The sequence below is a fragment of the Cyrtonyx montezumae genome, unplaced genomic scaffold, assembly GCF_038088225.1.
Source record: "Cyrtonyx montezumae isolate F1298 unplaced genomic scaffold, pur_monq_1.0 scaffold_8, whole genome shotgun sequence".
Lineage (NCBI taxonomy): Eukaryota > Metazoa > Chordata > Aves > Galliformes > Odontophoridae > Cyrtonyx > Cyrtonyx montezumae.
Genome location: NW_027072089.1, coordinates 102018278 through 102045894, shown reverse-complemented (window position 1 = coordinate 102045894; position 27617 = coordinate 102018278). Strand labels below are relative to the sequence as shown.

Here is a 27617-nt window from a genome sequence, read left to right as displayed (position 1 = left end):
TTCCGAAAATATCCAGTTGCACTGTGATTAAGAAGGAAAAAACCCTTTCCTTTAGCTCATTGATTCCTCTCAGTGATTTCTTTCTACTTGCATTTATATGCAGAAATGCTGTATAACATAATAGGATTCATACCCTGCACAGCAGCAGCACAAATGTTTAAAAGCACAACCAAGATGCAGTTTTCCAATGCCACCTCCCTGAACACCACTCCACCTTAATATTTTGATAGTGTGGAAATCCTGTGATGGGAATGCTTGGCATATATTCCTTTAAGTCTCAGGATGTGTTTTGTGATTAAGAGCTTGCTCCACGACCCAGCAAACTCTTGCTGAATACAGTGGACTTGAATTCAGGCTGTTTCATTTAAGGAGAAGCCAGTAGCCCAAATTCATTTGAATCCATGTAACTCAATGGTTTTTCCTGGGTGGCGGTGCAGCAGAGCCAATATGGATATTGGAGCAAGGACAAAGAGCCTTGAACGTGTTTGTGGAAGTATTCTTTGTTAGGCTTGTCCTGTGGTGAATGAGAGCATGTGCTGGCAGCTTGTCATTTGTGTTCCCAGCTAGCACGTGCAGAGTTTCTGTCTCAGAAGTGCCTCATTTCACTTGACATTGCTTGTAAATGCATCTAGAGGGCTCAATGCCTCCCTTATGCTCATCCACTACTTTTCCTCTTTTAGTCCAAGGAAATTATCTCCTATATGTAGTCATTTCCAACAATATCTCCTCTTCTACCCAAGGTCCTAAATGTCATGCCCTGCTGCATGGAGCCAAGCAGCAATATCATCTAAGTCTTAGCTGTGGATCTCCAGTGCATGGTATATTTACATTTGGTGATAAAACAGCAAAACTACTTCCTCTTGCAGATCCTTCCAGTTGAGTTTAGAAAGTGCAGTGCATTCCCATTCAGTCATCATGTATGAGATAACCCATCATCACTGGAAGGCAACAGAAAAAGAAGAAAAACCACAAATCTTATGCTGTGCAGTGGGGATGCCACTGTCCACTAGTCTTAATGTGGCATGAAGAAGGAGGCCTGGCCTTGCTTTGCACTGGGGGCCTGATGTGCTATTTTCCCTGAAACTGTGTGAGCAATGAAGTCCTAATGGAGCCTGAAATGCTCAGCCAGGGTAATGTACAATTAAAAAAAAATAAAATAAAATTCAAGTATTCTTATCTCTGTTAAGGAGGTAGCTTGGATGGTCACAGAAATAAGAAAAAGATTTTGGAGGTGCTGGAGCATTTCACCACAAAGAATATCGGCACGCTGGATCAATATGTTGCTCAGAAGAATATGGTAAAGTATATGCTGCTCGTGCACAGACACACATCTCTTATGTTCTTTCTGTTCGTTTTCCTGTCACCTGCTTTTCTCAGCCATGTACTGGTAAATATGGGCATCCTGCAGCTTGGCACTGTTCAGTGGGTCTATGTGAGGCCTTTGGGGCAACAGGAATACATGTGGAGTAACTGCCTCTTGTTGGGTAGGACTGAGAGAAGTCCCATCAAAACTGAAATGTGCTTTTTCTTTCCTCACCTAATCTCCATTTGTGTTTACAGTCATCCATAGGGCTTTTTATTCAGACATCAATGACCTTGTCTTAACATGCTGGGCCCTCAGAGAATGATCATGGCCACCAGGAGCCAGGGAAAATATGTTTATGCTGGACAAATAATTTATGTAACTTTAATAGGTCTTTCTATTAGCTTGTGAAAAATAATAGAATTCCAATATATTCATCATTCCAAGCCCATTAAAACTGTCAGCTTTGCAAATGATTGATATGCTCTGATTCAGACTTAGACACTTGATCCCTTACCATAACTACCTCTTCATACATGAGGTATGGCATTCTCACTAGTTTCTCATCAGGAATAAGTAATTAGCCAATTAAAGCATTGGCCATGTTATTTTGTAGAATGGAATGAAAACGGAGATGGTCAAAACAATTTGAATCTTAATGTTGGTTAAATTAAAGTCTCTTCTTTGCAGTTGCCTTCATATGATGTTCTCTGATTTGAATAATGGAAAACCTGAAGTTGTTTACGGAAGGTTTTAGGCCTCTTTAGTCTTAAAGTGTTTTGTAGGACTGGGCTCTGCCTCTATATTTGTTAGTGAGAAGGGATTACAGGCTTGACTGTTAAAGTGATGCCTGCCTTATTTATGGTTAAATCCTTGTGCCTTAATAACAGTAGGAGTTTCACTGGTCAGAGGGTGGCAGGGCTTTTTGGACCCATCACAGTTCACCTTTCCACAGTAACTGCTAAACTAATATTAGTATTCCAATAGCATCTGAGGGTTCTGAGGTATTCAGAGCCCTGTTGTATCACAGACAGTGCATAAATCCATAGTGGGGAAAAAGTCTCAGTCCTGCAGACTGTAGGATAAACAGGCAAGACAATACTCCATTCCTTTTTGCTATGTATCACTATTCATGTGGGATAACAGAACAGTAATGCTATTTTCACAAGTGTGGAGAAATAAAGCATTTTGACAGATGTCAGAAACAAAATCTCTATCAGAATTGGGGGTGAGCCTGGATTTCTTGAGTCTTGATACACTGCTCTGATCAAAAGACAGCTACTTTCTGTGTTTTTTAAGTAAAGTTTAAGCATGCTTCTGGTAAAGTGGGAACAAATAGTGCTGTTCTTGTAGGTGAAAAACAGCTGAGTAGGTAATGTGCAAAAAGTAAACAAAGATCATAGGACTAACTTTTCTTTTTACACTCTTCATAGTTTAAAGATACTTTAGCAAAACAGCTGAAAACAAGAGTTGTTTCCAGAAAACAGTTGCTTCCAAAAACAAGAGTTGTGACCCAGTGCACCTCCTCATGCTTGGAATATCTTTCTAGCACTTAAGTTTTGTTGTTGCAGGTACACAAAATACCTTATGGCAATATTTTACCTGTTACTAGGATGCAAACACAGTGTGGATGTCTGTGGCTGTGCAGAAACCCTCAATCCGTGTTTGGATAAGTAGGAATGAACGCAGTCAAGAGTTTGAGTGCCCAGTGACAAAAGTTGTGTGTATGTGACCTGCTAATGCTCTTGGATTGCTTATCTGCATTCCTGTGCTGGCCATTGCTATTCCTGAAATCCAGAATTAATGTTTTCAGGAAAGTCCCTCAGGAAAGAAACCCAAGTGCTGGTTTTTAAGTTAAGGCTTTGCCCAGGTGTTTTTCCACACAAAGACAAGGAATCCAGTAGGAAGTCCAGCAGAGTTTTGTTTAAAAAAAAAACCAAAAAAATACCAACAAAAAATAACACAGTTAAACCCGTAAGTTCCCTTTAGTAAAAATCACTTTGTCTTTTTGAAGATACAGCTTATTTGTTCCTAACCTGTCCTTGGGTTGCATTCTCCATTGAATCCCTCCCTGTAGTGACCAATTTGGTCAGATGTATTTTGGCAACTGGAAGGGACAGATGAAGACAGCAACGCTGGTTTTCTTTTGCCTGATAACAAAAGCAAAATGTCAGCCTTGCTTCTGGTAGAGTTTTTCCTGTCCCATCACAGGAAAATGATTTGCCAAGCAATTCTTTCTGGCATTCTGTGAATTTTTTTTATAGATGGATTGTGTGCCTGTAGATTGAGGAAGGAACAGAGTTGGCCTTTTTTTTTCCCCACCACATCAGAAGAGGTTCATTGCCTTTTTGGAGGGAACATGCCCAGACACCATCAGAAGGATAAGTAGTAACCATCTGGTGAGTGGTATTTAGAGATTGAGTTCTGACTGTTGCACTGATGGCCTTCAGCCCCATTGCGTTAATGGGGCAGACTTGGCAGCACAAAGGAGGAGAACCACCTGTCTATTGGCTTCCCCCACTCTGGCTTGAGCACCCCATCATCTGAGATGCTGGACATCTGCTGCTAGGCATTACTCTTGTAGGGAATGGGTGAGCACTTGTGTACGCTCTCAAATCATTACTTGTGATAAATACTAAATTTGGCTGGAGTAGAACATCAGGAAGCAAAACTGAAGGTGAACACCTTTGCTTCTGGAGTGATCAGTGAGCTAATTTAGAAAGTGCTTGAGCTGCAGAACAGAATTGAAATGAGTCTCAGCTGTGTTGCACGCTACATTTGTGCAGAATCTGAAAACGATGCAGAAAGCACCTGCATTTGATCAGTCTGGGGAGACTTGACTCTGAGCGTTATCAGTGCTTCTGTTCAACTGCTGGTGCCTAACAACACCCAGAGAGGCACTGGGAGTTGTTATGTCACCGGCAAGATATAGTGGTGTTATTAATTTAATGCTCTTTATATTGTTTAATTTGGAAATTCAGATTTAATCAAATGTCAAACTTGCTGTCCAAGTTCTTAAATTAAACATGAATTGCTTGGGAGACTTTCCAGAACTGCTGTTTGTTGCATCAGTCCCACCATCACTTCTATTAGTTGTAGAAGCAACCATTTTGAAGTAAGCTAATTTGGCCTTGGTTGTAGAGCCAGAATAGCTGCCTTGAGATGTTCTGAGTCTGTTTTCTCTGAGAACCTGTTTGGTTTTTTTTAATAACATAATCAAAAATTGTTTTGTTGGAGGTTGTGCAGGAATGAAACCAACAAAAGGAAAGGCAATTCCTGTTCTTTCATTGTTCATTTGGACTCCATATCTTGCAAGTCATCTGCTCATTGGCTGTTGTCTCCTTGATGCTCCCAAGAGTATTCACATCTTTGTGACTTTTATAAGAAATGAGTCATCAGAGTTGGACATGCTCATTGTCTAGAAGCATCTCCATGATCTAAACAAAGATGGGACTCAGGGTTTGCTGATTAAAAGCAGGTTGTGGGATTCAGCTCTACAGGTGCTGTGCTATCTAAAGGTGCCTTGTAATGGTTTTGTGTAAACCCAAGAGTTTTAGCATGTTGTTTGTGAGCAGTCATTCGTTAGGAGATGAAACTCTGGAACAACAACCTTATTTGACCTGTACTGAAATTCTTGGGATGGTGTATGTGAATGGAAGCTCTTTTCTGTACACAGATGCACAGATACACAGATGCAGCTTTTATATTTGATTCTCATCCCTTCAGTTTTGGTACCTTGTGACATCAAGGATGGGCTGTGACATGGCAGCAATTCTGTAATAGAGCACAAATGCCATATGTCCCCCATACCCTGAAGCACTGGAAGCAAAGGCTTTGTGTGAGCCCATTTTCATTGCACAGATGGATGTGGTAACACAACAGTTCCCTGGATAAGCCTGGCTTCTGGTTCTCCCCCCCCCCCAAAAAAAAAAAATCCAAAACAACTGAAACAGATTTCATACGTTTCTCAAGTTAATTGAGAATATAATTTAGTCTTCATCAAAGATTATAAGAATGAAGTGGTTGTCAAATCATTACTTGCTCCATAAATAGACTCAAGTGCACTGCTAGTACTTAGATTTTATTGCATTTATGCTTAGCCATCCCATTTTATTTTAGCATATTTATTGGGTAGCATTCAACAGATTGCCTTTCAACTTTTCTTAAGACCAGACAGTACAGCTCACTTATTCTCCTGTTGAAGTTGTTATAAGAAAGCCTATTATGATTAGGTTGTATATATGCAGTTTTCAATATTCTTTCCAAACTGTGGCCTGATCTATATATTCCTTACTCTGGGAACGTCTGGATTTTCTTCTCCAGCTTCTGTTGAGATCTTCAGTGCTACCAAAGCACGTGTAGTCTGGCATGTGTAAAAGGAAGGGAATTTCCAATTCAGAAACACATTCTGGATGCTTTGTTTTAGCAATCCTAACCTTGGGATATTAAGGTACTGCAACTTTAGGGATCTGTGGCCATGTGCCATCATCAGGATTGCAGAAGGAAGGCCTGACAAGAGTGTTATGGAAATAGAAATTTACAGAGACATAGCTTTAGGTAATTTTTAAAGGACCAAATTTGCACAATTGCTGTTTTGTTTATTTACCTACCTCAGCACAATGTGACTGAAATTTTTCAGTCTAGACCAGTGAAACTGTGTGTTTGCATGTAACGTAGGAGTTCTCCAAGTTCAGCTGAGCTGCTGAACAGTTTTCAGAAGCCAATGGACAGCTGCTGTTTACGCTGTCCTTGCTCACTGTCAGTTTTGACCTGTTCCATTTATTTTGCTTCAGTGTTGTTTCTACCGAAATGTGACTCAGCCTTATCAATGGCACCTGCAGTATGTTGAGCTGCAAGGAGGAAAAGGAAGGGAGAGGAAAAAGAACCAACAGTATTTTTGCAAGTATGTAGCACAGGAGCAAGATTTTGTTGATTTATTTTCCTATGGGGTACCGAAGTGTTGCAACGTGCTGAAAAATACTGAAAGCTTTTTTAATATCTCTTCCTTTAAGGCAGGTCTGGTAAAGGGCAGTATGATTATGCTGTGAAGTGGACGTACAGAATAGATAATTTAATTTTGTTGCTGTTGTGATCTGCTGGGCATTTTTCCAAAACGAGAGCAGGGAGTAACTGGCGTATTTCATTACAACTACCCAGATGACTAGGAGGAGATTAAGCCTTTAATTACAAGATGGAGCATCCTGAGACAGTGTTACAGCTTGGGGCTGAAGCCACAGCCATTCTAAAAGTAACCTAGAGGATCACAGATCACCTGATGAACAGACCTGGTAAAGACTTTCTGTCTTAGCTACTTATGCATTTTATTGAAATTAAGTACGTGTGTTTTAAGAAAAGGAATATTTTCATCAAGCTGGAATAATCCCCATGAGTCTGGTCTCCTAGCCACGTAGCACTGAAACAAACTGACAGCCAGTTCTTTTTTTCTGTGTTCATGCATCAGTAAGATAATTTTTAATAGATGTTACCCTGTCTAGCTAGGACCTTTAAATGACATAATTGAATCTCTTGTCTCCTTTTTTACTTTTCCCGTCAAATTTGTAAGGCTGGTTGCCATCAGCAGTTGTGAGTGATTAACATTCTTGCTAATCTTGCTTGCCATCAGACTGTCAAGCTTGCAGATGACATGAGATACTCATAAAGAAGTGGTAGAGAATAGACATTTTTCCTTTTTTGGGGGGTCTTGTTGCAAAAGGAGTAAAAAGCTGAATGCAGCAAGCATCATTGGAATATGAGAATGAGCTGTCTTTTGAAAGTATTTAGTTAAGTAAGCCTGTATGAATGGGGTAGTATTGTGTTTCACTGTGAACATTTGGAATAATGATCTTTCACTTGAGTGTTTTGGCTTTCAGGGAGCTCCCCCAACTCCACTCAGCTGTAGTTGGGAGGGCTCAACTTGCTACACTGGGAGAACACTAAAATTATTCCTTTAAGTAGAAGACTTAAGTTTTTACATTTTTTGGTCTGTCTGTAGATGGTTTTTTGTGCAGTAAAATGTGCTGGAATAGTAGCTGGAGATTAAATTTATTCTGCTAGCTCATATACATATGTTGGTAATTGGCATGGAAAGCTGTATTTGGCGGTGTCAGATGGTCTGCCAGGGGAATGAATGAGGTAAACATTTCCTGACATAATACTTGGGTATCGTGGGCAGTACCAGTGAAGAATAGCTGTTCTGTTTCAGCTCCATGGAGTTGTAAGATGTGGGTAATTTGATTTTTCTGATGCCTGAAGAGCTGGATTGCCATTATTGATTCTGAAAGATCTGTTTGTTCATGTGATTTCTTGCAATTCAGAGGTGACCAGGAAGTATCAAGTGGTATTGCTGCCTTGGATGGCAATCATACTCAGGGTATGAAGCCATCAACTGGCTCTAGCAAACCATCCCACTTGCAGAACACAGTGGGGAAATTTCCTGTGCTCCTAGAAAGTCCTGGAAGATGGATGGTAAAACAGGGGACGTGAAAATGTGCTTAAAGCCATCAGAACAATGTGAGTAGCTTTACTGGCTCAGAAAACCTGATGTTTTCTCCCTTGTTAGAAGTTGTGCTCGTGTATCTGAGAAGAGGGGAGCTAATTGCAGCTTAACCAGAGAGTCATAGAACAAGGCCAAGTAATTTGCAAATTACTGTGTTTTTTCTGAGAGATGAGTATGTATCAAAGAAAAAAAAACACTCCCCAGTATTAAGAGTGGCAATGAAGCAATGGAGATGTCCCTAAAGAGCCTGTTTTGTATTGTAATCAGCTGCAGTGGTATTAAAAATGTTCTTTTTTTTTCCTGCTTTATGCTCTTCTAATCAATGCTGAAAGATTAAAATCACAGTCTTGTGGGTTTTTTTTTTGTGCACAGTATTTAATTTGTGACACAAATCGATGCAAGGCAGGAGGAAGGGTGCAGGAATGTTGAACTGCTCTGCCAATCCTCTTTTCAGTGGCACAGTTTATTGTGTTTTTTTCATCCTTGCTCTACACGTAGGCATCAGAATAAATCTGCAGGTATATACGACTTCATTTTTGGGTAGGGTGGGGAACGGAGCATGGCAGGATCATGGTTCTGGTGGTGTGGAGCTCAGTGTTGGGATTCTTTACCATACCTACCAGTATGAGTAAGGTTGAATGAGGTCCCTGCAATTTCAGCAAAGCAGGGGCACCTGTTATGGGATTCTGGTGAACTGCCTACAGCATCAGTAATCAAATGAAGCTATGTTGGATGGCTTTGGTAATCAATGTGAGAAAGCTTCAGTGGGAAGATGAGTTTGTTTACTGTGTCTTCCTTTGGCTGATGTGAGGTGGCCTGGCCCTGAGAGGTCTCCAAAAAAAGGAAGGACGTGTCTGGGAGAGCAAGAACTGAGTGGCTGCAGGCATTTCCATTGTAGCTGAAAGACTGAAATATTGGTGCCATCAGGAAAAGCTGCAAAACAAGTCCTGCCTCAGTGGGGTTACTCTGAAAAACAATGTCCCACCAGCACAGAGATTTACAAGCTGCTATGCAGAAATTCATAGATGACACAGTGATATGGAGCAGTTTTTTCCATGTGAGAGATGTACTTCCTTTTTTGCAGTATACCATCAGCAAGCAAGGTCTTGTGAGGGGATCCTCTGCAGCACCCCTGCTCAGGAAGCACTGGTGTCATGTCAGTGTGATTTTCGTGCAACTGAAGTGTCCCTTAGTGGAAGAAGAGCATTTTCAAAAGGGAAAATATACCTTCTTTAGCAAGGATTTTTTTCTTTCTGAGAGCTTTGAAGCTGACACTCGGGAAGCCAGTAAACTGGCAAGAGGAGGTCAAGGGCAACTGTGGCACAGAGTGGCTGGCTCAGGAAATATGAGCCTTTTAGCAGCAGCTTCATGCCACAGCTAGTTATGATCAGCAGTTAAGTAGCTGTATTATTTGCATCATCTCCCTGGCTCTGCTGTGCTATTAACTGTTCCTCGTAGCTTCCTTTACAAAAATGGTTTTGAGAGCTTGTATTTAATTGCGTATCTATCCTGAGGCCCAGTCATCCTGTTCTCATGTTCATGGCTTAGCAAGGAAAGCAGGAGCTACAGGCAAGGTACATTGTGTCAGCATAAGAAATCCAAAGATTGTTCAAGTAGCTCTTTCAGTTGTTTGTTCTCATGTTTTTTGCTTTGTATCCTTTGTGCTTGACAGAAAGTTGAGTAGTGGTGTCCATTGTGAGTATGATGAATATCCCTTGGCCACTACTGACCAATAGAGGAGAGACAGTTGTGGCTGTGCTTCAACCAGTAGCACACATCTGAGGCTTCGTGTGCTCCACACCTTCCTGCTCAGTAGCTGGCACAATTACCTTCCTTTTTCATTGTTACAGAGTTGCATAAGGAGCAAATCTAGGGGAAAATCCTATTTTACTTCTATACTTGGAAGCACCAGTCCTTGCACAGATCTGGAGCCACCATGCTGTTGATGCAGAAGGTGAAAATTCTGTATGTCTCTGCCCCACTATAATCCCTTTTCTTTCTCAGTTTAGTCCTCTTGATAAGAAAGAGCGTCCAGAAGAAATAGGCCTGAATCAGCATTTGAGTTTGGGTTATGAATGCGCTTTTGAGCTCCTCCACTGGACTGCACAACCTGCTGGAGAGAAGCTGTGTAGAGAAGGACCTCAGTGTCCTGGTGGACAGCATTTTGGCCATGAGTCAGCAGTGTGCCCTGGTGTCCAAGAAAGCCAGTGGCACCCTAGGGTGCGTTAAAAAGAGTGTAGCCAGCAGGTTGAGGGAAGTGTTCCTCCCCCCTCTACTCTGCCCTGCTGAGGCCACATTTAGACTACTGTGTCCAGTTCTGGGCTCCACAGTTCAAAAAAGGCAGGAATTTCCTAGAAAGAGTTGAGCAGAGGACCATGCAGATTATAAAGGGCCTGATCTATCTCCTGCACGAGGAAAGACCAAGTAACAAGTGTCTGTTCAGCCTGGCGGAAAGAAGCCTGGGGGGGAGGAGGGGAATCTGATTAATGTTTATAAATATCTGAAGGGAGGTGGGACTCAAATGAATGAAGCCAGGCTCTTCTTGGTGGTGTGTAGCAATAGGACAAGGAGCAACGGCCTAAAACTTGAACATAGGACATTCCATGTGAATGTGTGGAAGAACTTAATGGTAAGAGTGACAGGGGAGTGGAACAGGCTGCTCATAGAGGTTTTGGAATCTTTTTCTATGGTGATACTCAACACTCATCTGGATGCATACCTTTGTGACCTATTGTAGGGAACCTGCTTTAGCAGGGGGTTGGACTCTATGATCTCTTGAGGTCCCTTCCAACCTCTGCAATTCTGTGATTCTAAGAGTTTGGTTCACAGCATTTCATCAGCTGCATTCCTTTGGAATGAGATTTAGCCAGAAGATACACCCAATGTATCCAACTGCTTGTTCAAATCATGGGACATTGAATTGAAGTTGTTACCTTCTGCTGTGTTTAAAAAAAAAAAAAAAAAAGGTACAGAAGACAGTATGGGTCATGAATACTTTCTGAGTAGCTGTGTTTATTACAGCTACAATTGAAATGAAACAGAATGAGTTCTTTTAGTTATACATTTGACAAGTGATCAACAAAAAGCATGTTGTATGCAGGGTATGGAAGTTGGGTGGGATTTTTTCCTCTCATGCTGTACCAGAAAACTATCTCTGTGCAACTGCACAACATCAGTATTTCCAGTTTTATAATGTCATAACTGAAAATAGTACTGAATTGATAGAAATAGCCATTTTAAATGTTCCAAATAACCCTTATGCCATTCGTCAGACAGATAATGTTCGATTTTTTTTTTTATTTTTATTTTTTGAAGAGCCATGCAGAGTGCAGAATTAGGCAAGGGGAAATACATTGCATAGTTAGTAGTGCTTTAATACTTGGAACTAGTTAGCAGTGAACATACACATCAAAACTTTGTGTGAGAAGACTGAGCTTTTGGGGCAGAAGATATAGGAACAGCCTGGAGCAATATAACAGAATCCTGATTATGTTTCCGTTAGACAGCTTCATGATTGTTGTATTGCAGGTTAAATGCAACCTGTTAAGCACTTAAACTGTTTTCTCAAATTAATAGATAGTAGCTTTCCACTTTCCATAAATGTATTTAGAATTTTAGTAGCCATCATCTAAGCAGAAAGCAGAGGTTGACTTGCAGTTATTAACTTGAGGAGTGGAAGAAAGAGACTGGTTGCAATAATTGTTTCTTCATTGGAACCCTGTCCAAATGCAGTATTTGAGGCAGGTCAGTTTTTCATGACCTCAATTGCTATAACTCATAACATGGTAGAAAGAGGCATAATCTTGTATTCCTTGTTATGATGTACATTTAATAGTCTGGTTCGTATTTGAAGCCCCAGCCTACCATAAGATGATTTGGTATTGAATTCAATAGAAACAGAAATAGTATTTTATACTCCAGAATGATGTAAAGCCAAAATCTGACTCTCCTGAACTCAGGAACAATTACACTGGAGACTTCAAAAGGGACAGAATTTAACCTCAGGCTCCTCTGAATATACACGTAAACTTTGGAAAATGAATTGGAACTGCAGTTTGGTGACATGCAGAAGAAAATAAAACCTTAAGGTAATTCTCTTCTCTCAGTGGCTTTCCAGCATTAAATGTACCTACCAACTTGATAAGTCTTCTGAGATCAGATGTTAGTGTATACTACAATCTGATAATATTAAAAAGGATCATTTTAAGCAAAGCACCGTTTCTTTCATTGCAAAACCATCATACAGCTGTAAAAGTTTCTCACTGCTTGACTTAGTTGTAGAAGTGCTTGATGAACTTCTCATGAAACTATAATTCAGTTGAAACAAATGAATTAAAATACACAGAAATCCTATGCTAGAAGTGATAGAAATGGATGCAGTGCCGTTCTTTATATTTCCTTCAAATGCATGTATATTTCTATAATTAGCACTAGTGTAAAAAAAAAAATAGCACAGATTAAGACAGCAAATGGTCTTGTTTACTGAGCTTTGACTTTGACTTACAAGGAGGGGAATTCTGAGCAAGAGCTTAGCTAAATACACAAAACAAATAAGAAACCTGGTCAGAATAGAAAAGTAGCATTTAGGAGACATTGATGCTACTTATGTTAATAACTTTGTGTGTCATAGTAAAGTACATAAACAGCTCTTTTACCCTTGCTGCTTTGCTAACTAATTGCTTAAAGGCTCAGTTGAGGTCATCAAAAGGTTACATTTCTTAGGGTTTTTTTTTCCCTTCTTTTTTCTTCCTATTTTCTATCTTTCTATCATTGGTAGTATCTCCTACAAACACTTGGGTCTATTTGTGTTGTCTGTACAAAATACTAAAGCACACTTCTAGTGTCTATAAAAATCAGCATGGCTCCACTGACTTCAGTAGATACATGTCAAACTCCACTAAGGACCTGATATTTTCCTTTTACAGTATCTTTTTTTCCAAAGAGACATCTGAGCCTTAACTCTTTTTTTTTTGAATTATTAAAAAAAAATAAGTTAGGTATCAAATGATAGTTTCAAGACAGTGGGGGTAAATAACAATTAACAAAGTATAATCTGCCGTAATAGTAATGTGACTATATCCTCCGTAGCTAATTAGCAGTTGAAAGCCAGATTTTTATACTTAATTTGGGTGTGAATAGAGCAAATCTTTGTAATTGAAGGTTGTCAGAAGAAGAGATTTTAGCAGCTAGCTGATAATTTACAAGTGACTCACTTGTACACTGATTCACAGCTGCCACAGGTTGCAGCACACCTGAGGCTGCATGCACCCTACACCACTGGGTTTTAGCCATGTCCCTCTCCCTGCAAGCACCATCCCACCAGAGTGGGCTGGCATTCAGAATACTGTCGTACTGAAGAAATTGGAGGTATAGGGAATGTATGGCAGCATGGAGCCATTCAGATACTCAGCATCCATCATGGCCCATCAAACAATGCCAGAGGTGTGTTGTGGAGCACAGGAGGTATGGTACTTCAGTGGTACATTAATCCATGCTCTGCATTAGTACTTGGGTACAAAGGCCTTTTATGAAGAGGCCTTCATAAAAATCATAAATAAAATCATAAGTGAGCTTTATATGCAGCTGGCCAGACTGCACCTTTAAGGCACAGCACGTGTTATGGCAGAAAGCAGCTCCCTGGCTTGAACTAGCAGTGCACTGAACTTTTCACTTGTGTATTTTGTACCCTCTTTGTCTTCCACTCACTTCTGTTAACTGATGCTTCCATCAGAAGGGAAGAGTGATAGATGAGCCCAGGCCTATAGAACATGGCTTGCTGCATCCTCTGGACCCCTACCTCTCCTGCGTGCTCTGGAAAGTGAGGAGAAAGCCTCCAAGCTGTGACAAAGGAGATTCTGCACTGACATTCTGATCTTCAAAGCTGTTCCTTCCATCCTGATGTAAGGATGGAGAAATGAAGGAATGCAATGGAGGCTTCATTCTGTAGTGTGCCTGCTTAAGGGGAGTGGAGTTTGCATTTTTGGAAGGAGGGCAGCCTGGGGTTCACAACATCAGTTCTTTCTGGATGTATAGCCTTTAGGTGGGACATCAGCAAGACTCATTACCTGCAATTAGAGACACAACAAAGCCTCTGTTTTCTCCTCCTCCACCTTTCATCTCCATCCCCCCATGTAAGGAATCTTCCCTTGTGCACACCGTTAAATATGCTGTGTATGTTTAGGTGTGCACATGCACACATATGCATCAGAGTATGTGGGTGTTTTTTGGATTGTCAGTGGTAAGTGCAGGTGGTCAGCAGATGGAGAGCACTAACACATAACGAATGACCTGATTGGTTTTCCCCTGTTAGCCCAAACAATGCCAGCCCCACTAGTTATTTCTGGAATGTGTTACAGCAGAGCCATGCTCAGGCTAGCTTTGTTGCTAAGGAATAACAGCAACCAGACAGAAAAAAAGAAAAGCTGATTTCTAAGCTTTTCAAAAACAATGCCTGGAGGGATTTCCCTCTGGACTTATTTTTCCATCTCTTGTCAGAATTGCAGTGTATTCATGTTCAGGTATCATAGCTTGGCTGAGAGAACGTTTATAAACAGGCAAATGTGTTAGGGGTCTTTTCATTTCAGGAAAGCAATTGGGCCACTTGAAATAGTTCTTTACATCTTCTGAATTCAGCACTCAGGAGTGGCTGTGCCTTGGCAACCCCAGGTATGTGGTGCTTGCTTTACTGAAGCTTGATACAGCGAGTAAGTAAATATACAAGTGGAGAAGAAAATTTCCTCCCTTCTAGTGAGTAAAAATAAGTCTGTGTCCCCAGTCAGCTGCACACATCAGCCCTAAAGCAGTAACTGGCAAAAAGCAGCTTCAAGAGCTGGGCACCGCTGACACTGACAATGGAAGGGAGTTGGGAATGGTAGTAATCAATACTCATGCAGAATGGTCAGAAGGCTGGAGACCCGTGATATTAATACCTAGGGACATTAATATCAGTTATTGCTCAACAGTTGCTCTCTGTTTTTTGCCTTTGGAGATGTTTTACAGAATTAATTGGTCAACAAAATGTTTCCTAGTTGAAATTGCCTTTGGCTAAAGCAATGCTAAAACAATGCTTTTAGTAGAATGAAAACTATAAAATATACCAAAATATAGATTTTTGTTTTTCCTGTGAGTAAATCCACAGAGATGATTAAAACCTGGCTTCTTCTCTCAGCCCTTTTATTTGTAAGGAAACAAATTTGCCAGTCTCAGAAGCCAGATGTCCACATTGCAGCAGCCATCATCACTGTTGGCTTCAGATGCTCTCAGCCCTACAAATGTCTCTATGAACTATAAGAGCATGGAGTTTTACCTCTCTCGGTCTTCTCATGTCAAATAAGAGAATAACAAAGGAGAGTAAAAAGAAACCCATGTTGTTACTTGTGAATTGTGTTGTGTGGGTTTGGAAATCCTATGCTTTCTGTGCGAGTCCTTTGGTAGTATCTCATTATTAAAATAGACATATAGCCAGAAACGTGGGCAGTATTGCTTTGTGATATTCCACTTGCATCATGCTCAGCCCGGGGTGTGGTCCATTAGATATTTAGGGCAAAGGGAGTGGGAAAAGGAGTTCAGTGTTACCACCAAACCTGAGAGGAGCGTGGGGTCTCCATAGGACCAGCATGGTGGCACATATGAAGTTTAGTGAACCGTTTAGGGATGGGCTCTTCCTTACAGTCCTCAAAACAGTCCCATAAGGTTAAAACAGAAGGGAAGCTTGAGCTGTAGGGGAATCACAGCATCTTTTGAGTTGGAAGGAACCTTTAAAGGTCATCTAGTCCAACTGTCCGGTATTGAACAGGGACACCTACAGCTAGAGGTGCTCACACCTGTGTCCAGCCTGACCTTGAGTGTCTCCTGGGAGGGGCATCCACCACCTCTCTGGCCTTATGTAATGATGTGCTGTTCTGTACATGGCATGCATGTCCTGGTGCTCGTACCGTGGTTTGCCACGTGTATAGGAAGGTGGAGTAGGCAGAGGTGTTGGGAAAATGTTTGTCTTCAGAGTGGACTAAATCTTGCCTACTTATGCTGAAATTATAATGCTGAATTTTTTACATCATTAATTTCCATGGCAACAAAAATAATCTCATAAATGTGACATTATTGCTTCAGAATCAAAAGGGGGGGGTGAGGAGGGAAGAGCTGGCTGTGGAAATTCTTTATTTAAATATCTTAGTAGCAAAAGGAGCAACAAAATGACTCTTGAGATCTGAGCATATTTCCATTTTATTTCTGCAAAACAGAACCTTAAATATCAAGCAAATAAAAGCAGAACCCTTCTGTTCTGTCTCGCTGTATCAGCATTGCTCATTGCTTCCAAGTTCCCAGCAGATGAGGAAGTATTGGATTTGGGGCAATAAGATATGTTTTTGAAAGAGCCTTCTCTTTCCTAGCGGTGTCCTAGTACGATTTGGCAACAGGGATAGAGCCCAAAGGGAAAGCACTGCTGCCTACATGATGACAGAGTGACTCAGCCCTGACTGCTCTTAGTGGGGATTCCAGTGGAAATACTTCATCTCAGCAAACTGGTTTTGGAGCACAGCGAAAAGTACGTGGGCTTGTTGAAGAATCGAGACAGACTCCACTGCAATTTTCCCTATTTCTCTATGAGAAAATGGCTTTGAGTGTCTCTGTGTCTTTCTCTCCTTTTCATCACATGTCATTTTGGAGCTGTTTGTCTCTTGCATGCCTATTTACATATCATGAAGTTATGGAGGAATCACAGCTTTCTAGAAAGGGCTTGCCGGCTGCCATTTTTCCTTAAAGAAAGGCTGCAATTTAACATTAACCTAGCAATTAAGCAAAAATTTACGCTAACATGCTGTCTTCTTGCATAAAAATCCCTCTCAACAACTCTGAGAATTCTCTGCAAGAAAGGTAATAGAATAATTCCTGGCATCTTTGATTTGGGAAAGCCATTTTCCAGCATGATTGATACTTCCTTTGTATTAGCATGGGAGGCCATAGAAAGAGGAGTAATCTCTCTAATGGGTGTACTCCACACTGGTGCCTGGGGTCCATGATACATTTGTCAGGCTTTAATTAAAGTGCTGGAGTTGAATTTCCACAGTAATTAACTTTTATTTGCAGTTACACCATGTCTCTCATTCTTGACACTGACACTTTCCTGTTAGAGATAGAGCAGCAATTGGCACAAAAAATAAAGTAGAAATGAGGAAAGATCGAAGAAACGGCATTGTTACTTTTCATGAATTCCGAATTTCTGTGAATGAAAGGAGGCAAAAATAAGTTTTTCCTCAAAGTGTTTTTGTTATTAGCAACCTAATCTGTTCTCTCTCGTGCACAAACATGTGCCCTTAGCTTGGGTATACTTCCTTATCCACTGTCCAATGTAAACAAACACCTTTTGTTCAGTTGTCAGCATATGCCCAGTATTCAAGTTAGAACAGATTTTTCTTGTCCTGTGGAAACGTTTTGTTGTCTTTTGGCAAATGCTTACTTTTAGGAATGAACAGTGTACCTACTGGGTAGGCTATGCAAGGCAAGCATTGTATCTGGACTGAGACTTCTATTTTAGTTGTGGGTAGGAGACTTGAAAGCATCACAGGAGCCTACATCGTGTTGTCAGCAGTCACTGTGGATTGCAGGAATCTCAGTCTCATTGAAGGTACAAATTGCTATTATTAATAAGTGTTAAGTACTTCATTCTACTCTTTAGATACAGCTTTTCCAGGTATCTTTTCAATTCATTTTAATTCTTGTAGTTTTCTACTTGGGTTTCATACATGCTGTGAACTGTTATGTAAGAACACAAATAACAAAATCATAGGTCATTGTTACTCTTCTTTGGATGAGCAGAACAGGCTTCCCATAGCCAGAGGAACACAGGCCTGGAATCCAGTTCCCTTCTTTCTCAGCTGCTGCGTCAGTGACCCTTTTGTGGACCCACTGAGCTCCATTTTAAGAACGAGGAATTTTTTGTTCTGCTACTGCAGTCTGAAATCTCTGCTGATTAGCGACTGTCTTCTGATTTCCACAGTAGGTATGTTCACAATCAGTTCACACCATGTCCTTACCCATGCTGACCTCTGTTCCTGCATTCCCAGGTGAGGTAGGTGAGAGCATCCTTGTTCTGTGTTATAGCTGAGTTAAAGACTCTGAGCAAAAATTGATTTCTCAAATACCCAAATCTTGTCTTGTGTCACTGTCACAATAATCTTGGTGCCTTGCAAAGCAGAACAAGCTGCTTGGTTGCTAGCTTTTTTTTTTTTCCCTGTTGTTGTAGACAGATCTTGGGGTTTGCTTTTTGTAATGTACATCTGTATCTTGTTCCCTAAATACTGGAAATTTATCCTTTTTTTTTTTTCCTTAACTACAGCTTTAAAACAGGCAATAGGATGATACCTCTGACTCCTATGCTAACTGTAAGGAAACAGCTAAGAATAGCATTGCTTCTGAAATAAAGCACTGGAGATAATTAAGTAAAACAATGTGGTAAATCAGTGTGGCACTAAAGGGCATGGCAAAGGCCATGAACAAGAAGGGTAATAAATTTTACGGTGAGAAATGCTAATTGAACATTGTTTGCAATTTCAAGTTGTGTCTCCAGATTTCATTTTAATATTTTCTCTGGACTGAAAAGCAAGTGCAATACTAAACTGGCTACGATAAAACAGAAGTGTGAATGCTAGTAAGACATATGGTCTATCCAAGCACAAAATTCCTGTGAAATTACTCAGTCTGATAATACATTTCCAAGTGTTCAACCTATCTAATTTATGAAGTTCAGTGTTTGCTTTCTTCACTTCTCTTGGAAGGCTGTTCCATAACAGAACATGTCCAAGTACTGTGAAACCCTTTATGTTATTCTCCCTATATTTTATTTCTCCTAGTTTATCTTGATCCTCCTATAGGATTCTCGATCCTTGTAAATAATCTCCCCAGCTGTTTCAACACAGCTTTGAACTTAACTGCCATACCAGCATCTCTTTGGTGATGCTGTATCATGGATGAGTATCACATTCTACATACAGTTGCTCTAGGGAGGAGTCTCATCTGTACGTTCCTCTGCAACACTCAGAGTAGGAATTTAGAAGTTTTGGTTTCAATTCTGATCCTACTTGATCTGATTTGAAATTAATTGGGCTGAAATGTATTTTACAAAGTCTTTGCTCCCCAGGAAAGGCCTGTCCACTTAAAGCAATGCCCATAGACTTTCCATGTAATTGTTGTGGGGAGATGGGCAGCTGCAGAGGGGCAGGACGCCCTTTGTTCAGATAGGGCTTCATCCCAACTGCATTAAGACAGGATCAGCTATCACCTAGCATGCCCTGTCTCTTTGCATTGATTAAAAAGGAGCTTATGCAACAAGCTCAGATGAGATTCCAAATTTTTATGTAACTAAAGTAAGGGGAGATGAGCCTTGCCTCAGCTCCACTGTTAAGCTTGATAATAATTCCTGCAGACACCCCAGTGTTCTGTGAAGCAAGAACTAACGTGCTTGGTTCCTGCTTTGGCGGAGAGGAAATCCATTGCTGAGGTCAAAATTATTTGCAGCTTGAAAACTTGTGTGTGATCTGCTGTATTTTCTAATGCTACTATTTCATTACTATTTAATTCCCAGTATTTTTTTCTTCATCTTTTGAGCTTTTTGTGTTGTAACAGTATAATGTATTTCTTCTAGGATCTCTTTTTCCACACTGATCTATTACTTTGTATTTGTACTTTTTGTATATTGTATATAGAGGGGTATTCTGTCCCTGGAGTAGGAATTCCTGCCTAGTGATTGTCCTTTGATGGCCTGTTGCAGACCCACCTGAGCTCACTGCTTCTGACTGTCCCAAAAACATAGCCTTGTCTGGGTAGCCATGTGGCTGTCTCAGCTATGCTTCATCCAGTAAGCTCTGATAAAAAAACAAACAAACTAGATTTATTCCCTGGAGCATGGCATCACACTGTGTCTTTTGCCTTCAGCTGTCTCTCATCTTCAGCAGAATGTGTTTGCCTTTATTTGCAACAGACCATGTAGATGTAACACTGATATTTAGTGTGTCTATCTTGTCTGGGGTTGCAAGTGTTTGGCTTCCTGGGGAGATACTTCTTTATGTGGAGATGGTATCTAGGAACAGCAGTTTCTGTCATTCAGCTTTGGAAACCTTGACGTGCCCGTGTTGAAACTGGGACTCCACATCCATTTGGGCTGCTCTTATAATGTGTGTGGCAAAGTCACAGCATGCAGTTGGCACTGCCTGGAATCATCTCTCCACCATGGATGCTTTGGAGGCACCTGCCAGTCACCTACAGCAGCCGCAATCTTTCTTCACCCTTCCTGAAGACCACCTATTGTCCATACAAAAGTCCTGCAATTAGTTCAGCTACTTTGCATGCTGAGGCCTATGGTTACTCTCATTGACAAAATACGTATCAATTTTTAACAGATAATTTTAGTTTAATATCATCCAGAGGTCTCAGAGCATAAATGTTTCCCTTTGAGACAAGAATGAGGAAATAACTGCTTGAGTTTTAAAGCTATGTCTGTTAGTTTTTTATTTTCACCTAAATTATAAGCTACAGAATAAGTCTTTGCTTCTCAGTTTCTCCTGCTAGAACTGTTTTGCCTCAGATAAATAATTCAGTGTTCATTAGCCAGAGAGAGTCAGAGAAACTGGTCCTGTCACCTATTGGAATGAGCGCTTGCATTACGTGCCAGAGACTCAGGTTTGAGCCCTTGCTGTATCAATGTGTTCATTATTTATACAAAATGGAATATCTCTAGCAGGGCAGCAAAAGAAGCTGGATGTTACACTACTTAGTTAGGTTATGGGTAACTAAGCAGATGCATAACAACCACCAAACTAAAGGGTAGAGCCTTATTTTTCTAAGAGTCGAAAGACTGTTTTCTCATCTAAGGAGAGTGCGAAGATATCTTACCTCTTAAAAAAATGGCATATAGATCCAGTGTGTTGTGATCATGTTGACAGATCTCACCGTTCTTCAGTACAAGATGTTTCGTTTTCTCAAGAAAAATAGTTTAGAGAAGTCAGTCTCCCTGTGAAAGTCAGTCTCTTTCCCAGCCCTTAAAAACTAACCAGAATTGCTCTTTGTTTGCATCATTGCATGCACGCTTTAGCATTCTGGTGAAAAGCGAGGGAAGGAATTTTGTTCTGCTGTGCTACAGTAAGCCCAGTTGCCGTCCTACCTGGTGGGAACAAATGTATCTGCTGCTTCTTCAGAAACGCCTTGCAGGGCTTTGAGGCTCGGAATGGCCTATTATTCATCAAATAACAGATGTCTTCACAGATCAGCCTCTCAGAGTAAAAACACAAGCACAGCAAACAAAAGCTGATGATTAGCTAGTTGACTGACAATAGGCAAACTCCAGTGCAGATGTACAAGAAACAAGGAAGGGATCAGACACTTACATTTCTATTTTTCTGAGTTCATTATATGCATTCATTTTTACAATGATGTCTTAATGTTAAAACTCTGATTATGCAGCTTTCTGTTCCAGAGCTTCTAACTTATGATTTTTTCAAATTAAAATAATGTATTGATGTTTCCTCCAATTACATGCTAATAAAAGACTTAATTCAGTTTGCATACAATTAATGCATTTGTTGCAAAAGTATCCCATAAGCTATTGAGTCTATTTTAGATAATCTCTTTATTCACATCGTTCAGTGTGAATGAAGTTGAAGAAGTCTTCGATGATACATCCTGTCAATCATAATACACCTCTGTGTATATGGTCGAAACAAAAACAGAAGTTTTGCTTGCATAATGAGGGAAGCATATGAAGAATTACACACATCTCACTACAGGTCATCCCCTGTTTGATGGTTTAATTGCTTCTGTGAATAGATTCAAATTTCTTGTACAGTTCGATGGGTCAGAATCTCCCTGAATGCAGAACAGTGATGCTGTTGACCTTGAGGCTGATAAAGTTTACCTAATACTGAGCTCAGTAAAACCTCATCAGTGCTATTCAAAGTGAAATTTTCCAACCCACAATATTTCCATTTCAGTTTCTGTAATTTTCTTTTTCATTTAAAAAAAAAAAAAAAAAAAAAAAGGAAGTACTTCAGCTATCTCTGAAGAAAAAAAAGAATACAGGGGAAAAATGTCAATCATATTTTGTGAAGTTATTGTGCCTTTCATTATTTTGTGGGCCTTCCATATCACAGATCAGGAAACTGAAATTTTCCAGAGAGAATGAAGGGTGAAGGACAAAGACTGGAGGGATTTATTGAGAAAAATGAAGGTTAAAGGTTTTTGCATTTTTGCCAGATTGGTCTGCATTCTGGCCTGAAAAGTCCTTGTCCACATACAGTTTCTTTTTTAAGTTCTGCAGCTCAGCTCTCCTAGGATTTTGTCAGCAGACCAGAATGCAGAGGTTGTGACCATGATCCAGGTGGCTGACTCAGGTACTGACAGAAAGGAAGGAAGAAAGGACAGAGCTGGGATAAGGTCCCCATGTAAGAGAAACTTGAAGTGGGGTAAAGAGGTGAACTTGTGGAAATAAAATGGTGAGGCACATAGAGGAGACAGTGAGGGGAATGGGTGGGACTGGGAATAAGGGTTGTGATGCTGTGCAGGAGAAAGGGAGGCTGGCAGGGATCAGGCAGAAGATACTGGCTTCGCATGTTGAGTCCTGTGTTTAGTTTTGGGCTCTTCACTACAACGAAAGTCATCGAGGCCCTGGAGCGTGTCCAGAGATGGATGCTGAAGCTGTGAGGGGTCCCACACAAAGGAGATTGAGCTCTTGCTGATCTTCTTGCGCTCACAGTTCTCTAGAGGATCCAGTGTCTGTCCATAAGCTTGTGTGGTACAGTTCTTGAGCCAGGGTCTTTTGTTCTCGTTCAGCTTTTTTATAACTGTGAAAGTTAACATTTTAAAGGCTATTAAGGGTGAAAGGCAAAGCTGCCTTAAATAAGGGAAGATTTCAGTCAACACTGCTCAGATGAATCAATATTTTATTTTATCTTAGTAGTTCATTATGTTACCCCTTCCTCCCATCACTGCACATCACTCACATCTCTCTCTGAAGCTGGAGTTATTAATTTCCTGGGGAGCACTGACTCTCATTATTGCAGCATCCAAGTACTTTGCAAACATTAATGAATTTATCTTCACAATGTACCGATAAGGTGAAATGACATTATACACTAGGGAAAATGCAACACAGCAATGTAATGTCAAGAAGGGACATTTCATTCAGGTGCCCAACTTGAGATTTTTGTGCCTTGATTTCCCAGGAATAACAGTTGGTCGCACTTCTTTTGTTCTGGAATCAATAGGAATTGCTCCATGCTTGCACAGAGCATTGAGCACTGAGGCAGGGAATCCAGTTCCCCAGGGCAGCTTTCAGCATGAGAAGCATTTGCACTCCCAGCCATTTCCTCACTCTTCAGGCTATCTGCTAATGGCAGTGCAAGGACGCAGCATGCAGCAGGTTCCTTCTTGGCCTGACCTTGACTCAAGTGTATGTGCATGGCCAGTCCCTGTTCTTACACTGAATGAGGCTGGAATGCTGTAGACAAAACCCAAAGTGTGTGAGTTTATTGTTTAGCGTGTCACTACATGTACAGACCCGAGCAAATGCTGACTTTTGCTCTGCAGGGACAGATGGACTAAAAGGGCACTCACTGCTTCTTATTGATTCCCATCTTTTCTAGCTGCCAGGGCAGATCTTAGTAGTGGAGCAAGGACTCCTGAAGCCAGAGAGAAGCTGCAGTTTTGTTTGAAAAGAATCCTTCAGTGCATCCCTGGGCTGCCTCAGAGCTCAGCTGGGTGAGCAGGTACAGAGTGGGTCTGCACTGTATGATGAACCTGTGGCTGGGCACCTCCTATCCTCCATTACTGCAGGGCTCAGCTCACAGCTCAGCAGACTTTTCTTTAATAGGAAAACAGGGACAGGAAGATAAAGACAGTTTTCATATGCACGAATATGTGTTAGGCTCCATTGCCTTTCAGCACAAGTGGGAAGTCTCATTCCGTATTGTACCCACAATAATCCTGCTGTAAGAGTCCAGTGTCCACCAGATCCTTTTGTGTACTTCAGTCTGCTTTACATAAGGCTGTTCTTCCCCTTTTTCCTCGATCAGTTCATTTTCATATTCAAAGGGCAGTTTAATCACATCATACTATGGCAGTGTTTCTGCAGTTACTCTGGGTTGAGGCTTGGCCACTGAGAACATGGCTTAGCTCATGTTAGTTATGATACAAGAAAAGAATATTTCATACACCTGAAACTGTTCTTACTGCATTTTAGCTGGGCTAAATCATTCAGATCTTTATTTATTAAATCCACCTCTCAAATGTGCAGTCACAGCGATTCTTATTCTTTTCCGACCCGTGATGTTTCTTACCTCTATTAAAAAAACAACAACACAACAACCCCAGAATGACAAAGCAGCCTTTTAAAGTGGTGCTCGTTGCTTCTACTACTTTACAAGTCCTCGGGCAAGTGCTGGGATGTCTTGAAGCAAAACTTCCGTAGGGTCAGTGGGTTTTGCCTGAGGAGGAACATTAGATTTCTGGGCAGTAAATGAGAGTTTCTACTAAGCTATTAAAATAAATTGTGCATCTGAACATAATCTTACTTGACAGTATGACATGTTTTCAGTTGCCGCTGTTTGAGATTTCCCATATTCTTTTATGTGCATTTCCTTCTGGCTTACCTGCACGTCTGTCTATGCCAGTGTTCAAACCCAGTGAAGGAAGGAAAATGAGCTATTTAGCCAATAGCAGTCTTACTAGCTGGGTAACGCAAAAGGGAAGAAAATAAGACACATAATGATCAGTGTGCTAAATCCTCTCTAAAGCTCCAGACCTGTCATGTAGAGCTAAATCCCAGACAGTGCCGTTATCAGTGCCAGGTTAGTACTGAAAGTGCCCCTATCTCTCCTTCTCTTTCTTTCACTCCCCCCTCCAAAGCCACTGAAGTTAATTCATCATGTTGACACAGAGCAGGGCATTATTATTCAGAGTTGCATAAAAAGTGAATTTACATTGAGCAAAACCAATAAGCCGTACAGCTCTGACATTTAATTTTCCTGTAAACTCTTCCTATTGAACCAGGCAGGACTACATACATTTTCAAATGAAATGCAGGGTTTGCACCACAATAACCTTGCATAGATGAAAGTGAATAATTTGGAAGTTACCACGAGCCTATTTCCTGCCACCTCCCTCCCAGTCTAAATTTTTATAGGCTGTATTTCTGCTTAATGCCATGTTCAATTTTCACATACTTTATTTTCCCCTCTCGTGTCAAAGTGGCATGCAAAATATTCTTCTGTCAGAGGGGTTGCTATTTATGACTGGGTCACTGCTTGGTAGTCCCCTATTCTTTCTGAGGTTGCTTATTCCTTTGACATCAAACCCTGGGGCTGAAGGTTGAGGATAAATAAGCCATGTCCCTTGAACTAGACACGATCATAATAAACTCTCAGATGAAATGTCAAGTCTAAGCTAGTGTACTCTTCTACTTCCTGGTCTATGCTGATCAGCTCCCCAAAGCTGAGCAGTCATATTTCAGAGCTCACTTTATCTGCTTTCTCTTCTTACCATATTGAATGTCTGATTATAGGAGAGGTAGTAAATGGCTCTGTTAAAAGGAGGTTTAACCAGGGAGACGTAGGTCAAGACATAAGCTTACTTTCCATGGCATATGATTGTGTATCTGCATTTATATATCAATCCATTCAAATTTTCCAAAGAGTTCTCTATTCTTAGAGCATGAGTTATTATAATTTCATACACTAACCTACTTCAGGCAGACTTTGAAGTGATAGACGTTATTCCAAGATGAATGTGCGCTCTAAAATGGCTGTTCAAAAGACACCAGCAAACATTTCATTTTTTTATCAGGTTGTGGGAGCAAAAGGATCTGGCAAGACACACACACATCCTCAAAAATGTACCTTTCATGTTTGTTTATTGTATCAATATTTTTACTAGAAATTCATTACAGACTGTGCTGCTTTTGTTACAAATGTATGCTCTGTGTTGGTTAAAAAAATCAACAGTGTGGGTTACTATTAAATATATTAATGCACTTATGAAACTGCACTGTTAAGAATTCAAAAGGCAGTTGCACTTTCCCACCATGGGTTTGTGGGTTGGTTTTTCTTTTTCAAATATAATCAAATGTTTCTTTCAATCTTCGGTACTTGTATGTGTCTATTATAACCTGTCACTGTGAAATTAGAGCCTTGTGCCATACTTACAAATTATGAGTAGAACTGGTTCAAAACATTCCATGCAAAGCTGGCATGGGAGTATTCTTATTTTTAAGTACATACTTTGATGGGAAATTTAATTTTCATTGGAAAAAAAAAAGAAAAAAAACAGAGAGAGAGAGGAGAAAATACCATTTATGTTTTTATTCATTTTTTCCTTTTTCTTTCCTATTTTGTCAGTGAATGGGTATGCTGATATAAATAAGGGAAGGAGGAGAGAAGCAGATGTCATAGCCACCATTCACCATATACACAGAAAAACAAACATAAACGTGCAATTCAAAATTGCAGTGGCTTTTTTTGATTGATTGATTTTGTTTTTATGTATGCCTTAATTATGTGATCATGTTGGATACAATAGAATGGGTCGCATTCAAAGCACGGTGGTGGAGCACCAGTTTTGGTGCTCTGTATCCTTACCCATCTTCAATTTTTGAAAAAAACTGCTTTGTGAACTGGATTCACTACCTGGTGGAGTCAGAAAGAGTACTGTATTGGGTCCTATGGTGTTGGTTACTTCCTCTATAGAAACAGATTTAGACAAGCCAGGAAGTCTGGTAACAATAGAGAATATGTGGGTCTTAGGCTAGGCTCATCTAGGCTTATCCTAGATCAGGTCAGCTGAAATTCTCCTGGAGATGGAACAAAACTTAACTAGTCAGTCATAAACTTCTCCTTGTTCTGTATCCTGTAGCCCTCTCAATCTTGACAGCATTTGATGAATGTTAGTAAGAGAGTGGGACCCTGAGTAAAAGTTTTCAAAGCTGAAGCACAATACAAGATCTTTATAAAAATAGTTGTACACTTTCCTGCCTCAGTTCTACTGCATAACAAGTAATGGTGGTGCTGAATATTGAGCCTCCTTTGTGATGATTTATTAGAGAGTATTTGTTTAGCTGGGTGTGTTCTTTGCCAGAGGGATGGATGATCTCGCATTTAGAATGTTAGACTCAGCTGTTTCCATCTCTGCTGCAGATTTTCTTCAAAGTCATCTACAGCAATGCTTTCAGTGCTACAATGCAGGTGGTTTTGAGAGTAGGATGCCTGCCTGCATCTTTAGTACTCAAGCACCTTTCTGAAACTGTCCTAGACATCAGATGTGCAAGGCATGGATGCTTCACTTTGTTTACAGTTGATGATTTCCTTTCCTGAAAATCTGATCCAATCAATGAATCTCTGTAATATAGCACTGTGTTGTAAAATATCTTCTCTTCTGTGCCCTTTTTCCTTTTTCTACTTGCAATATTTACACTTAATCAAGCAGAATAATGTGAAAGGACTGATTTCAGCATCTTCACAAAGGTACACCCTTTTCCTCCAGTGTTTATTACAGAGCACACAGAGCTATTTGCTTGTTTGTTCCTTACATTAAGACTTTTTTATTGTGTATCCTACACAATAGGAACAAGGGAATAGTTTAACACTGCTGCAGAGCAGTTAACCCCATAAACCTTGAGATTCCTGCAACTGGAGATCGTTCTTGGTGTTCCGGAAACGTTTAGATGTGTTACTAAGGGACATGGTTTAGTGGGATTATATCGGTGGTAGGTGGATGGTTGCACTGGATCATCTTGGAAGTCTTTTCCAGCCTTGGTGATTCTACGATTCTGTGATTCTA

General features: G+C 40.5%; 1 protein-coding gene across 4 annotated transcripts in view; it reads left to right on the top strand.

Moving 5' to 3' along the window:
• Positions 1 to 27617, top strand: part of TMEM108 (transmembrane protein 108) — a 150877-nt gene that overhangs the window by 34960 nt on the left and 88300 nt on the right. The window contains exon 1 of one of the 4 annotated variants that reach the window (XM_065751708.1): positions 17375 to 17424. The exons of 2 other annotated variants lie outside the window; for them this stretch is intronic. The gene's annotated coding sequence lies outside the window, so the exon portion shown is untranslated. Of the gene's footprint in view, positions 1 to 17374; positions 17425 to 17808; positions 17864 to 27617 lie in introns of those variants that run through there. One more of the 4 variants, XM_065751707.1, reaches the window with a different exon arrangement.